Consider the following 14,410-nt stretch of genomic DNA (forward strand, 5'->3'; position numbering starts at 1 on the left):
CCTTAACCCCAGTACTGCTGAGGGACAAAAGAATTGATGTGGGAGTCACGCAGGCTGACAGTCAAATCATGGGTCTACTACTCGTTTTGTTTTTGTTTTTTTTTTTACATTAAAGGATTCCTTTATGATACCCTCCTTAAACAGAAACACAATTCAAACATAAACACACTTGTAAAACTCTTTTTCTCTTAATCAAAACTTCACTGACTACCACACTCAGCCACTAGCGGCATTTGGATGCAAAGGTTTCACTTGTGCTAATCTGGACAAGCAAAGGCAGAGACTCTGATTTGGAGACTTAACAGACACCCCTGCCAGTGGGCTCCTGCTGCTGTTGCTGCTGCTGCTGCTTCCAGACAGCGCTGGTGGCATCTACTTAGGTTTTCTGCTTCCAGCTTCAGCTAGAAGGTTTGCGTATTTGTAGTGGTTTCCGAATGGCCTCTTCATTGATAAAGGAAGGCTGAGATTCTGATTTCAGGGCAGCTGGAGCACAGTCTCTTGAAGTCACTTCCAAAGTATCACTTTTGGATTTAGGTTTCTTCTCCTTTTTTTCAACTGGGGATTTTACCTTCACTTCTTTCTTTTTAATTTCTTCCACTTTATTTTCTCCCAGAGTGAAGTTTGCATCATCATCTTCTTCTTTCTCCCTAAAATCAGACTCATCCTCAGACTCTCCACCAGCGGTTCAGAGTCCTCAGCACTACCGCCATCACTGCCTTCCAAAAGAATCTTCCTCTGTTGTACCACAACTTTTATTTTTTTTTAAATTTATTTATTTGACAGAGAGAGATCACAAGTAGGCAGAGAGGCAGGCAGAGAGAGAGAGGAGGAAGCAGGCTCCCCGGTGAGCAGAGAGCCCGATGCGGGACTCAATCCCAGGACCCTGAGATCATGACCTGAGCAGAAGGCAGCGGCTTAACCCACTGAGCCACCCAGGCGCCCTGTACCACAGCTTTTGATGCTGTTTTTCTTTTTCCTTGAGCACCGCACACATCATCTTCCTCGGTAAACTTATCCAAATCTAAATCATCACTGGCTACACTGCAATTGGAGAGATGGGGAGCCTTAGTCATTGTCCCAATTTCGCTGATGCCACATTTTTTTGGTGCTTGTAGCTTGAGCCTCTCCCACATCAATGGTGACCGCTGGAAGTTCCTTCACTGATAAAGCTAGCACCACTTCTAAGTCTCGCTGGTAGAGTTCGTCACCTAAAACCATCCTTTTTTAGGGCTTTTCTCTTGTAGTGGGATATCTTCTTTCTGGAGATTCTTCAGTTTAGGTTTCCTTGTTTCTAGTATTAATAACTCTTTTGGTGTTGTTCTGGGCTTCTTATTCAAAGGTGTGGTTGTGGAAACAAAGTCATCATCACTGCCAGAATTTTCAAACTGTGAGTAACTGACTAGTTTCTTATGCCTCACGGGGGGCACCATGGCCCCCTCCAAGACTGAAAATTCACAGCATTCAAGCTCTTGTTAGCAGCAGTGGCGGTTTCTGGGTCTGCTACTCTTTAACTATAGAATCATAGGTCAATTAATCAGTGTTCCTGAACCACAGCTGACTAATTAATAAAAAAATAGGCTGTAACAGCACATGTACTTTGTGATGCTATTGTAATGACTATATAAGTAATAAATGTCAAGCACATAATATAGTGCCTAGCACACAGTAGAACTCTCAACAAATGCTTTTCTCTGCATTCCCTTGTTAACACAGAATTTGTAAAAAAAGAAAAAAAAAAAAGAAAATCCGCAAAAATCCTACCTGATTATAAAGTCTTCTTCAGAAGTATTATTTGCTGCTAAAGAAAAAAGCAAAATACATTTTAAATCAACAACAGAAAAATACAGAATATTCAAAGCCTAAGACTGATGTTGTGTTAAAAAGTATTCTTCGGGACCATACCTGGCAACCACACTGGAGTGAATATTAATTATACTATTGGTAGGCAGTTAACTCGCTAAGAAATCTTACTTTCTCCTCTACATTTACCAAATGGAAGAAAAGAATGGTATTTATCAGAATTTGATACCTACAAGTGGATGTTTATAATGACCACAATTTTAACCAAACCCTTGAGACTGACAGAAAATGGTGTCATTAGCAGAATCATCATCATAGACTGACAATGTCAGGATTCTTCTGGATTCTTCAGGACTTTCACTATGAGGCAAAGTTAAAAGAGACTATACTTATTTTGCTGTAACACAACAGAACTTCTCCAGATCTCCAGCAGGGGCTGTTAAGTTTGGGGTGAAACACCTCATCACAAAGTTTGGTCTACAGCCACTCTACTTTGCAGCATGGCAAAACATAGCAAACAGACTCTCTCTGGCCTTATTTCCAATTGCAAGGTAAGTATGAAAGCTTTTAGTGATTTTAGTGATTCTGGTTCTCTTGAGATGACCTATTTTCATTGCTGGAGAGTCTATTTGGATCCACCTCTTAGACCAGAATGGTACCAATGATTTGGCTAGGTAGCAGGATATGATGTCATTGTTCTCAACATTCCCCACTATGTGACAAACGTCTGTAGAAATCACACTTTTTCAGTCTGTAAGGTATATGTCATCAGATCCTACACTGATGAACATAACAAAGGACAAAGATTATCTTGAATCACTATATTCAATTACCTCGGAATTTTAGTTTTTAAAAAATTCAAGAAGATATCCACTGTATGATTGCAACTATATGACATTCTGGTAAAAGTAAAACTTTTTAAGTTAGGAGTTAAGGGTTGCAGCAAGGGGAACAGGCACAGCACAGAGAAATGTTAAGGCAGTGAAACTATTCTATGTGATACCACATGATAGATACATGTCATCACACATTTGTTAAAACCCATAGAATGTACAACACCAAGAATGAACCCTGATGTAAATTATGGACTGTGGACAATAAAGATGAGCTAATATAAATATAACAATGTACCACTGTGGTTCAGGATGTTGACAACAAGGAAGGCTACGCATGTAGAGGAACATGCGGTAAATGGAAACTCTCTGTACTTTCTGCTATATTGCACAATGAACTTGAAAATGCTGTAAAAAATAAGGCCTATTTACTGTGAAGGAAAAAAACAAAAGGTATCCATTGAGACTGCTAAGTGTTGGTACAAACCAGGTGATTTATCAAGTACTTATTACTTGATTTCCTTCCAGGAACCAGAATTTTGATATATGCTAGGGAGAAGATGCCTACATGATTATCACTTAAAGAAAATTTCAGGCACTGAGTATCTATAAGATTCTTGTATTGGCAGACAACATCTCACACGAGTTGTCATGATTTGATGCTGGAGGAATTAAGCACACCCATAGGCAGAGGATTCTTAGAAGCCTGCACTTGGCTTCCTCTAGACTTCACTCCAGGCACCTTTTCTCTGCTGATTTTGCTTTGTATAATTTCACTGTAATTAACCCACAGGCATGCGTACAAATATGCTGAGATGTGCGAGTTCCTCCAGTGAATAACCAAATCTGGGTGTCATTTTGGGAGCCTCTAATACCGATGCATTATATGCACTTTTTATGATTAAGGTTGATGTTTTAAGACACAATTACAGTTAGAAGGTTATTTCACAGAACACCTTTCCTTGAATCTGTTTTTATTAGTATTTGCCTGGGAGACTGCTGTATTTCTATGTCCATTTGAATAAAGGCATAAAAGGAATAGATGAAATAATGTCAGAAAATAATGTGAAACAAGCAACAATCATATTTTAATTGGGGAAAAAAAGAGAATTCTGATGATTACCAATATGTCCTACAGTATAAAAGTTCCTATAAAAAGCTAAAAGGTGTGGTATATATACACAATGGAATACTATGCAGCCATCAAAAGAAATGAAATCTTGCCATTTGCAACAACATGGATGGAACTAGAGCGTATCATGCTTAGCGAAATAAGTCAAGCAGAGAAAGACAACTATCATATGATCTCCCTGATATGAGGAAGTGGTGATGCAACATGGAGGCTTAAGTGGGTAGAAGAAGAATAAATGAAACAAGATGGGATTGGGAGGGAGACAAGCCATAAGTGACTCTTAATCTCACAAAACAAACTGAGGGTTGCCGGGGGGAGGGGGTTTGGGAGAAGGGGTTGGGATTATGGACATTGGGGAGGGTATGTGATTTGGTGAGTGCTGTGAAGTGTGTAAACCTGGTGAATCACAGACCTGTACCCCTGGGGATAAAAATATATGTTTATAAAAAATAAAAAAATTATTAAAAAAAAATAAATAAATAATTAAAAAAAAATTTAAAAAAAATAAAAAAATAAAAAAATAAAAAATAAGTTGAAAGGGGAAAAAAAAAAAAGCTAAAAGGTCACATAAATTTTCTGCAACTAAATAGGGCTTAATTCACTTCTATTGTAGTTATGAATTGATAAGGTAACTGGGATAATTATAGAAAAATATATAACTATCATACACAGTATAATAACACACTATTGGTTATAGAGTTTTTTTCTTTCCACTCATTTTCTTAATTTCTTATAGAATTAGAAACAGTTCACCTATTAAAGGCAGTTGTTGACAAATGATCAAAAACTCAGAAATACTACAGTCAAAATGTAGGATGAGTTATCCACTCCAGCCTGAAAATAGTGGATTTGATCATTAGAGATCAACAGAACTCATTTGGGGGAAAACGAAGTGAGTTATCTTATATACATAGGTGGTTAAAAACTTGTCAATCTAATTGGCCACATATTCTTGTTAAGGCACAGTTTACCAATTTCTGAAAAAATACAAAAGCATGTCACATTAAAACTGTTATCAGGCTAAAATTTCCGATAATCCAGAAAATGCTTTCAATCTTGGCTAAACATCATCACTAACTCTGTCACTGTGGTACAGGTACAAAGAATTTTACCATAAGAAACAACAAAATATGAAATACATTTTAGATGGGGTAGCCTATTACCTTTGAAGGAAATATACATATGGTAGAAATATGTTCCAATAGTGATAGATTCCAAGACAGTTTTCCTTAGTGCTTTCTTTACAGATGAAATTCTTTGGGACTTCATCAAAATCAAAAGCTTCTGCACAGCAAAGGAAACAGTCAAAAAAACAAAGAGGCAACCCATGGAATGGGAGAAGATATTTGCAAATGATAGTACAGACAAAAGGTTGATATCCAGAATCTATAATGAACTCCTCAAACTCAACACACACAAAACAGAAATCATATCAAAAAATGGGCAGAAGATATGAACAGAGACTTCTCCAATGAAGACATACAAATGGCTATCAGATACATGAAAAAATGCTCATCGTCACTAGTCATCAGGGAGATTCAAATTAAAACCATATGAGATATCACCTTACACCAGTTAGAATGGCCAAAATTAACATGACAGGAAACAACATGTGTTGGAGAGGATGTGGAGAAAGGGGAACCCTCTTACACTGTTGGTGGGAATGCAAGTTGGTGCAGCCTCTTTGGAGAACAGTGTGGAGATTCCTCAAGAAATTAAAAATAGAACTTCCTATGACCCTGCAATTGCACTACTGGGTATTTATCCCAAAGATACAGATGTCGTGAAAAGAAGGGCCATCTGTACCCCAATGTTTATAGCAACAATGGCCACGGTCGCCAAACTGTGGAAAGAACCAAGATGCCCTCCAACGGATGAATGGATAAGGAAGATGTGGTTCACATACACTATGGAGTATTATGCCTCCCTCAGAAACGATGAATACCCAACTTTTGTAGCAACATGGATGGGACTGGAAGAGATTATGCTGAGTGAAATCAGTCAAGCAGAAAGAGTCAATTATCATATGGTTTCACTTATTTTTGGAGCATAACAAATAGCATGGAGGACATGGGGAGTTAGAGAGGAGAAGGGAGTTGGGGGAAATTGGAAGGGGAGATGAATAATAAGAGACTATGGACTCTAAAAAACAATCTGAGGGGTTTGAAGTGGCGGGGGGGTAGAGGTTGGGGTACCAGGTAGTGGGTATTATAGAGGGCACAGATTGCATGGAGCACTGGGTGTGGTGCAAAAATAATGAATACTGTTTTTCTGAAAATAAATAAAAAATAAATTTTAAAAAATGAGCAGTAAAAGTAGAGATATCAGAAGAAGGCAAATGAAAGAGGATGGAGAGAGACAGCACTAACAAAAATAGTCCAGTACTGACATTTTTTACTGACACAGAATCCCTGGCAAGTGAGAACTAGTATAGTCAGCATATCACCTTATATTTCCTCCTTGATATTATACTAATTTTCTGCAATAAAATACTTAGAAGAGGTCAGTTTCTCCCAAACTGCTGGTCTATGTAAAGTATTTCTGATCAAAATTTAAAACTGTCAAAATACAGCTGCATCGTGATTCCATTTCAGAGATAGGGCCTGACTGTGGCTTCCTGCCTAATGCTTCCAGATTTTGGTCCTAGTATTCATCCAGGAGAATGTACCAGGGACTTGAAGAAAAGCTCAAGTACCTCTACACAAAAAAGGTAAGAAAGACAACACTTTTCCTCACACTTGACCCCTAGGTTTTGACAATTATGGGAAAATGTTGGCCAGTCTACTCACCAGGCTAGACCATTTCCCCTTGACCCTGTCCAGGTAGATACTGCAGTTAGAAAAAGTTAGGGAGGACCTTACTTGATGTGTTATTATTCCATATTTGGACACAGAATGTACCAGTCACATAAATAACAGACCTTACAACTCAAAAATGGTTCTTTTACCATTTTTGGTAAGAACTTTTAAAAGTTAAATCCAACTTTTTTTAGTGATTTTATTTGATACAATTAATACTCCATGAAATTTTTTTTCAAAATTTTCAACAACATTTCCTCTAATTCCTCTCCTAAGTTTCCCCAGCCACTTCTCAGTCTTCTCTACCAAGTCTTACACCTCCATCCACACTTTATATATTGGTATTCCCAGGCTTTGTTCACTGGCCTTCATCTGTTTCTATATGTTTTCCATCATGGACAAGCTCAATCTTTGTCCAAGCTATGACTTTGCCTAATAATTCTAATAAGTTTATTTCAAATAAGCACCTCCAAACTTGATGCTCTATCTCCAGCTAGAAACTCCTAGTATTCAATTATCCAATTACTGAAAATATACTACATGGATATTCCATCAAATTCAACATATACAGAAAATACCTGGTCTTCCCTATTCCCACTGCACTCCAATAAAGTCCTACTCATTCTTCATGGCCAGTTTAAATGTTAGTGCACAACCTGGAAATGTATGACTCTTCTAAGATTTCTTCTTCCCCCTCCCCCTTTTTTAAGATTTTATTTATTTATTTGACAGAGAGACACAGCGAGAGAGGGAACACAAGCAGGGGGAGTGGGAGAGTGAGAAGCAGGCTTCCCATGGAGCAGGGACCCCAATGTGGGGTTTTAGACCAGGACCTTGGGATCATGACCTGAGCTGAAGGCAGCTACTAAATAACTGAGCCACCCAGGCATACCCCTCTCTCCTCTTTCTACATTCAATAATCATGAAACTGTGTTAACTATACTTCTTTTCTCTCATTGATTTATATTTCCCCTGCCACTGCCCTACGCAAACATGAGCTCCTAACTGATGACTTCCAGAAGAAAAAAAAAAAAAGCCACCAACTAATATTGTTATTTATTAAATGAATAAAAAGCTTTTAAGCAAAACAAATGAGAAAGGGGGCACCTAGGTGACTCAGCTAAGCGTCTGCCTTCACCTCAAGTCATGGTCTCAGGGTCCTGGGATCAAGCCCCATACCAGGCTCCCTGCTCAATGGGGAGTCTGCTTCTCCCTCTCCCTCTGCCCCTCTGCCCCACTTGTGCTTTCTCTCAAATAAATAAAATCTTTTGAAAAGTTTTAAATTTTTAAAAAATCAGAAAGATAAGGCCTAGAAAAAGAACAACATTGTAAATTGAATAAATTGAGCCTCCTGACTTTTTCAGTATAGAGGAGTAAACATTTCATAATGGACTGATACTAGATGAAGGAAATATAAGCCTCCTTTATCTTCCAGTCTCTTTACATGTTTTTTTTTTTTTCAATCTATCCTCCACATGAGGGGTGACCAAACTATGGCCACAGGCCAAGTCAGACCAGTCACGTGCCTGTGCCCCCATAAAACTTTATTTACAGAACCAGATGGTTGGCTCTTGCTATTCACCTACGTATTGCTACAGCTGCTTTCACACTATAGTGGTCTTTGTAGTTGAAAAACCACAGGGCCTAAAATATTCACTATCTTGCCCTTTAGAGAAAAAGCTTGGTGATCACTATTTTGTGCCACAGCCAGAAGGCCCTAATTCAAATCTAATCTTGTTACCCTTCTGCTTCACATTCTCCAGTGAGTCTCTGCATCAAGTACTGCTGGCTCCCTCCCCAATAACGATGCCATAGTCTTCATTCTTGCTGGAAAACCACAACTTTATTTGGATATTTATTGTCCCAAACATGAAGAAGGTGGCCTTACCCCAGCTTCAAAAGGAAAAAGGATTATTCTAAGCTAATCACAGTACCTGGTTTACCAGTGGCTGGTTTAGGAACAAGCATGTGATATAACCAAGCTTATGAGATGTTAGAGGAAAGTTGCTGCAAGCCTCTGAGTTTTCTTCCTATTTAAAAGAAACATATAGGGGTGCCTGGGTGGCTCAGTTGTTAAGCATCAGCCTTCGGCTTGGGTCCAGCCCCACATCAGGCTCTCTGCTCAGCAAGAGGCCTGCTTCTCCCTCTGCCGCTTCCCCCTGCTTGTATTCCCTCTCTGTCTGTCTCTCTCTGTCAAATAAATAAACAAAATATTAAAAGAAAAGAAAAGAAACATATAAAAACAGTCCTTCCAGTCACTGGATATTGTCATGTGAGAATATGCCTCGAACTGTTGCTTATTAGCCAATCAGGAAAGGGCATAGAAAATATTGCCAACCTCAAAGCTAAAAAGAGACAACTGGGATCCTGGAGACATCACTGATCCATCAAAACAATTCTGGTTCCTACTGTTTTAATCACTGTTTTGTTTGGTTTGCTTTTTTAAGATTTATTTATTTGAGAGAGAGTGAACGCATACTAGAGAGAGTGCACGAATGGGAGAATGGCAGAGGAAGAGAATCGTCAAGCAGACTCCATGCTGAGCACGGAGCCCTGTGGGATGTGGGGCTTGATCTCATGACCCATGAAACTGTGACCTGAGCTGAAATTAAGAGTCAATGCATAATGACTAAGCCACCCAGGTGGGCCCGTTTTAGTTACTATTATAAGTCACCTGTTAATTTGCAGCTAAAAGCATTCGACCTGATAAATTTCCCAAGGTCTACAGGGTAAGATCTACACCTTTCCATGGTACTGAAAAACTTTCTTTAGCTTGCCTTAGCTAAGTATTCACTCATTCCAACCATTCCATAGCACACTTTCTGCACCAGCAAAACTGAACTGCTCGTGAGTGCTCCGAGCAGTGTATGAGTCACAATATCCAGTGACTCATAAATCTGAGCATCCGCACTGCTGTTCCCTCTCCAAAACATGTAATCTTGATGGACGTTCCTCCTGCCAAACATGGTTCTTCTGCTTATTTACCTGGCAAACTTACTACTCAGTCTGCATACTATCGACTTACATATTAAATACCAATAAAAACATAGCAATGAGAATTATAAACATTAGGGGACTCTGGCACATACTAAGCATGGAATAAACTAAATAATAAAAATAAAGTAGTAAAAATAGAGTAAATAATAAAAATGACAATGATAATAACAAACTCCTGGAGGGCAAGGATTGTTTTTTGAATGTTTGTATTCTACATCAGAGTAACAGTAGCTAAAAGACACTTGATAGTTATTTGCTAAGTGAACAAATGAAAATGAGTAAATTGCAAAACCGAACCAACCTACAGATTTTCTTTGATAAAAGTCTACTAAATTAAATGTTTCTTCATGCATTTCAGATTGTACAATGCACTAGGTGCCACATCTAGGAAGCAATGGTAGCATTTTTGTTATTGTGAACCATTTTTGTGCTTTTATTATAATCTGTTGAGCCTCAGTTGCCCCATTCGAATTTTTATTATGATAATCTCTTTACTAATGGCAACAGAGTATCATGTTCTAACAAAATTACACTATCCTGGGGCGCCTGGGTGGCTCAGTGGGTTAAAGCCTCTGCCTTCGGCTCGGGTCATGATCCCAGGGTCCTGGGATCAAGCCCTGCATTGGGCTCTCTGCTCAGCAGGGAGCCTGTTTCCCTTCCTCTCTCTGCCTGCCTCTCTGCCTACCTGTGATTTCTCTCTGTCAAATAAATAAATAAAATCTTTTTTAAAAATTACACTATCATGACAATTATGCAACAAACAGAAGAAAATATTGTTCTAATAAAGTCAACATATCTCATTCTCTTTTACTAATGAGAAATTAGTAAATAGTTGTTAATGGTGAGATCTTGTTGATACAACAATATGTAAAACAACCTATGCTTCTCAAGGCGTTTCTTTTCTGATTTCTATACCATAGACGGTCACCTTTAAAGGAAAAAAAAAAAAAAAAAAACAGTCTCACTGGTATTGCTGCATACTAGCTAAGTTTTCCAGTTCGTATTTTTTGCCATTTCCTTATGGTACCAGGAATGTATTGTAGAGTTCCCACTTTTAAGGATAGCTCCTTTTTAAATGAGACAAATCAGTATGTAATAATATTTATTAAATGTAATTCACTTGTAAAAATTAAAAGATCCATTTTCATAACAAGTTCAATTTGTTTTAATATGCTTAAAGAGGAAGTATAAAAGATACTAACTTAAAAATCTTTCTCTTATTTACACAAAGATATAAGGGATTTTAGGGGTCATGACTATAATAATGAATTTCTTTTCAGACAATAATGCCTTATATTTTAAATTGCCTACAATTAAATTCCTTTTTTTTGTTGTTCACACTGAGGTACTTTTTTTTAATTATGTTCAGTAGCCAGCATATACTACATCGTAAGTTTCGGATGTAGTGTTCAATGATTAATTAGCTGCGTATAACACCGAGTGCTCATCACAACACATGCCCTCCTTAATACTCATCACACAGTTCCCCCATACCCCAAGCCCCTCCCTTTCATAACCCTCAGTTTATTTCCTGGAGTCCGGTCTCTCTCATGGATTTGTTCCTATTGTTCATGACAGTATTTAAATTCTTAAATAATTCTGAATACTGGACTATAAAGAAAGATACTAATGCCCTTCAAGGGATGAATGGATGAGGAAGATGTGGTCCATATACACTATGGAGTATTATGCCTCCATCAGAAAGGAAGAATACCCAACTTTTGGTAGCAACATGGATGGGACTGGAAGAGATTATGCTGAGTGAAATAAGTCAAGCAGAGTCGGTCAATTATCTCATGGTTTCACTTATTTGTGGAGCATAACAAATAGCATGGAGGACATGGGGAGATAGAGAGGAGAAGGGAGTTGGGGGAAATTGGAAGGGGAGGTGAACCATGAGAGACTATGGAATCTGAAAAACAATCTGAGGGTTTTGAAGGGGCGGGGGGTGGGAGGTCGGAGACCAGGTGGTGGGTATTATAGAGGGCACAGATTGCATGGAGACACTGGGTGTGGTGCAAAAATAATGAATACTGTTATGCTGAAAATAAATAAAAAATAAATTTAAAAAAAGAGAGAGGCTGTCTTTTTTCCACTGTGTATTTTTTCCTCCTTTGTCGAAGATTATTTGCCCATAGAGTTGAGGGTCCATATCTGGTATCTCCACTCTGTTCCACTGGTCTATGTGTCTGTTTTTATGTCAGTACCATGCTGTCTTTGTGATCACAGCTTTGTAGTAAAGCTTGAAATCAGGTAATGTGATGCAGCCAGTTTTTCTTTTCTAACATTTCCTTAGCAATTTGGGGTCTCTTCTGATTCCATACAAATTTTAGGATTATTTGCTTCAGGTCTTTGAAATATACTGGTGGAATTTTATTCGGAATGGCTTTCTGATTGCTCGAGGCAGTATAGACATTTTAACAATGTTTATTCTTCCTATCCAAGAGCATGGAATGGTCTTCCATCTTTTTGTGTCTTCTTCGAGTTCTTTCATGAGTGTTCTGTAGTTCCTTGAGTACAGATCCTTTACCTCTTTGGTTAGGTTTATTCCCAGGTATCTTATGGTTTTTGGTGCTATAGTAAATGGAATCGATTCTCTAATTTCCCTGTCTGTGTTTTCATTATTAGTGTATAAAAAAGCCACTGATTTCTGTACATTGACTTTGTATCCTGCCACGTTACTGAATTGCTGTATGAGTTCTAGTAGTTTGGGGATGGAGTCTTTTGGGTTTTCCATATAAAGTATCATGTCATCTGCGAAGAGAGAGAGTTTGACTTCTTCATTGCCAATGTGGATACCTTTTATTTCTCTTTGTCTGATTGCTGTTGCTAGGACTTCTAATACTATGTTGAACAAGAGTGGTAAGAGTGGGCCTCCTTGTCGTGTTCCTGATCTCAACGGGAAGGCTATGAGCTTTTATTTTATTGAGCTTTTATTCAATTTTTATTTTATTGAGATTTTATTCAATTTTATTGAGGATTATATTTGCTGTGGGTTTTCCATAGATAGGTTTTATGAAGTTGAAGAATGTTCCCTCTCTCGCTGTACTTTGAAGCGTCTTAATCAGGAATGGATGCTGGATTTTGTCAAATGCCTTTTCCTGCATCAATTGCGAGGACCATGTGGTTCTTCTCTCTTCTATTATTGATTTGCTCTATCACATTGATTGATTTGCAAATGTTGAACCATCCTTAAAACCCAGGGATGAATCCCACCTGGTCATGGTGGATAATCTTTTTAATGTGCTGTTGGATACTATTTGCTAGGATCTTGTTGAGAATCTTAGCACCCATAATCATCAGTGATATCAGTCTGAAATTCTCCTTTTTGGTGGGGTCTTTGCCGGCTTTGGGGATCAGGTTAATGCTGGCTTAAAGACAGTCTCTTCAATAAATGGTGCTGGGAGGGATGCCTGGGTGGCTCAGTTGGTTAAGCAGCTGCCTTTGGCTCAGGTCATGATCCCAGCATCCTGGGATCAAGTCCCACATCAGGCTCCTTGCTCAACAGGGAGCCTGCTTCTCCCTCTGCCTCTGCCTGCCATTCTGTCTGCCTGTGCTAGCTCTCTCCCCCTCTCTCTCTGATAAATAAATTAAAATCTTTAAAAAAATAAAATAAATGGTGCTGGGAAAATTGGACAGCTATATGTAGAAGAATGAAACTCAACCATTCTCTTACATCGTACACAAAGATAAACTTGAAGTGGATAAAAGACCTCAACATGAGACAGGAATCCATCAGAATCCTAGAGGAGAACATAGGCAGTAACCTCTTCAACACTGGCCACAGCAACTTCTTTTAAGATATGTCTCCAAAGGCAAAGGAAACAAAAGTGCAAATGAAATTTGGGGACTTCATCAAGATCAAAAGCTTCTGCACAGCAAAGAAAACAGTCAACAAAACAGAGAGGCAACCCACGGAATGGGAGAAGATATTTGCAAATGACAGTACCCAGGATCTATAAAGAACTTCTCAAACTCAACACACACTAAACAGATAACCATATCAAAAACTGGGCAGAAGACATGAACAGACACTTCTCCAATGAAGACATACAGATGGCTATCAGACACATGAAAAAGTGTTCATCATCACTAGCCATCAGGGAGATTTAAATTAAAACCACATTGAGATACCACCTTACACCAGTTAGATTGGCCAAAATTAGCAAGATAAGAAACAACGTGTGTTGGAGAGCATGTGGAGGAAGGGGAACCTTCTTCCACTGTTGGTGAGAATGCAAGTTGGTGCAGCCACTTTGGAGAACAGTGTGGAGTTTCCTTAAGAAATTAAAAATAGAGCTTCCCTATGACCCTGCAATTGCACTACTGGGTATTTACCCCAAAGATACAGATGTCGTGAAAAGAAGGGCCATCTGTACCCCAATGTTCATAGCAGAAATGGCCACAGTCACCAAACTGTGGAAAGAACCAAGATGCCCTTCAATGGATGAATCAATAAAGAAGATGTGTCCATATTCACTACGGAGTATTATGCCTCCATCAGAAAGAATGAATACCCACCTTTTGTAGCAACATGGACGGGACTACAAGAGATTATGCCAAGTGAAATCAGTCAAGCAGAGAGAGTCAGTTATCACATGGTTTCACTTATTTCTGGAGCATAACAAATAACATGGAAGACATGGGGAGATGGAGAGGAGAAGGGAGTTGAGGGAAATTGGAGGGGGAGATGTACCATGAGAGACTATGGACTCTGAAAAAACAATCTGAGGGTTTTGAAGGTGCAGGGGATGGGAGGTTGGGGGATCCAGGTGGTGGGTATTATGGAAGACACATATTGCATGGAGCACTGGGTGGGGTGCTTACACAATGAATTCTGTTACACTGAA

General features: G+C 38.8%; 1 pseudogene; it reads right to left on the reverse strand.

Annotated features, from left to right (window-relative positions):
- Positions 1-216: 216 nt before the first annotated feature.
- On the reverse strand, positions 217-1,689 carry LOC131839688 (RAD51-associated protein 1-like; annotated as a pseudogene).
- Positions 1,690-14,410: the final 12,721 nt, after the last annotated feature.

The sequence above is a fragment of the Mustela lutreola genome, chromosome 8, assembly GCF_030435805.1.
Source record: "Mustela lutreola isolate mMusLut2 chromosome 8, mMusLut2.pri, whole genome shotgun sequence".
Taxonomy (NCBI): Eukaryota; Metazoa; Chordata; class Mammalia; order Carnivora; family Mustelidae; genus Mustela; species Mustela lutreola.